Genomic DNA, 2245 nt, shown 5'->3' with positions numbered 1-2245 from the left:
TGTTAAGGCTGAAGATGGCAAAAAGTAGGTAGCAGGTGAGGGGGTGTTAGAGGTCTAATCAAAGAGGGGTTTTTACGCCGTCATTTCTAATACTCATGGCCTTTGGGATGATTGTGTCGATTGGTATGGGTTGTGATTTTGGCGGGAAAAAGTTTTATCGTTTGGGATTCACACTTATAAATGTGGATTTCACGATGGGTTTATGCTTATTGGTTCATTTGAGAGAATTTCACAATCAGAGATCTTGCGTGCGTTATACCTGTTCGACTAGTTGCTAGTTCCTACCGTCAACTTTTCAGAAAAAGGTATGTCTAGTAGTAGTGATAGCGTGTCATTGTCTTCGTCCAGTAGTGAGAGTATGGAGTTCGGGAGGAGTATAGGTAGACATGTTGAGGAGGAGAGTACTAGTCCTGCGGGTATGATGGGTAGAATTCCGATGGAGACGGTGACTGAGGTGCGAGAAGATCCTCTAGAAGAAATATCAGAGAGTAACTGGCCGGCCAAGGGTTGTTATGGGTGGGTGGCTGCTGATGTTCGTAATCAATCGTCTTTATTTCGGTGGTCTCGTCTGCTGAATTCTTGGTTAAATTGTACCCATGTTATTGCGAAAGGTGTAAACAGGGGTATCATTTCCTTGGAGCGGGTGAGCGCCATTGACAGCGTATGCCACGGGCAAGAGGGGGCGACCGAGAAGTTTTTTTACATGTACATGTGCCATTTCTCCCAACTGCATGTGAGGTTACCGCTGGACGATTTTACCATGGGGGTACTTCATGAGCTCAACGTTGCACCTACACAGCTACATCCAAACAATTGGGCCTACATGTAAGCTTTCTGTATTTTGTGTCAATCACTATATCTACAACCTTCTCCTCGTGCATTTTTGTACTTTTATGACACTAGGCCCCGCCAGCCGACTACTTGGTTATCTCTGGTGAGCCGCCCTAGCATTAGCAGATTGGACGCGTTCTCACAGAACTTCAAGCATTTCAAGTACGGGTACTTTAAAGTTGTGGTGAAAGAGGAGGGCAAGTCCTATTTCCTTAATGCAGATGGGAGCACAAAGTTCCCATTTAGTTGGACGGGAAGCCCTTCTCGATACAAGGACATGAGCACCGACGAGTTGTCGGCGGTGGATAAGGAGGTGGTGAAGGTCTTGATGAAGTTTTCTAATAAGTTGCCCACTAAGGGTCTAGTTAGGGTTTATAATTCGATTCACCCGATTATTGATATTGAAGGTATCTGTTTATTACTTAAACTGTATTAATGCTTCTAAGTTGACTTAACCGAGTCTTGATGCGTTTTTGTAGGGCACATGGCTCAATCCGGGAAGAAAAGCTTGGCACTTTTCCAGGCGTTGAGGAAGGAGATGGCCGCAAAGGCCAAAATAGCTAGGAACACTGATGTTCCCAACTTACAAGAGTCGCTGGTTGAGGTGCATGTGCACGGGGACACTAAAAGGAAGGCCGAATTACCGGCTCGACCCGACAAGGGTAAAGATGTAAAGAAGGTCAGGGCGACATTGCTTTGGTCGGGGTCATCGAGTGGGACGAAAGGGCCAGAGTCCGGTTTAATTGAGTTACCGGAAACGTCTGTTAGGAAAGATATTGATATCAATCTTCCAGAGATAATCATCAACTCTATTGACGGTATGGAGGCGAATCATCTTGTAAGGACAATGGTGGAATTTGGAAGCAAGGCATTGATACTGAGTCGCCGGGTTGGGTCTTTGTACCGACGAGAAGTGAAGGAGGGAGGTGGGGAAAAGGTGGGGGAGTTGCAAGGAAAGGTTGATAAGTTTGAGGAAGAGAGGGCCGCTTGGAAGAAGGAGAGGGAGAGTTGGGAGGAGGAGAGGAAAAGGTTGGGAACCTGCAAAGTTCGTTGCTTGGATTCGGGGGAAAACTTAATAAAAGGATAGCGGATCTGGAGGCGGATTATGACGAGCTGAAGGAGAAGTATGAGGGTGCTGAAGGGGAGCTTAACGACTTGAAGGGCTGTATCATCCAAGAGCACATCAACGGGTTCCAGAAGGGATTGCGGCAAGCAGCCTTTTTTCACCAGGATGTTGATGCAGCCGATTCAAGATTTAATGTTAATAAGGATGTGGTTGATGGACAACTTATTGACGAGGGCGAGAGTAGTCCAGAGGGGGAGGCAGAGAAGGGAGCGGCTGAGGAAGAGAAGGAGACAAAGGGTGTCGTGGAAGGGGGCAATGACAAAGCGGAATATGACTTTTATTTTTTAT

This window comes from Vigna unguiculata, unplaced genomic scaffold, assembly GCF_004118075.2.
Source record: "Vigna unguiculata cultivar IT97K-499-35 unplaced genomic scaffold, ASM411807v1 contig_539, whole genome shotgun sequence".
Classification (NCBI taxonomy): Eukaryota; Viridiplantae; Streptophyta; class Magnoliopsida; order Fabales; family Fabaceae; genus Vigna; species Vigna unguiculata.
This window is presented reverse-complemented; position numbering follows the sequence as displayed.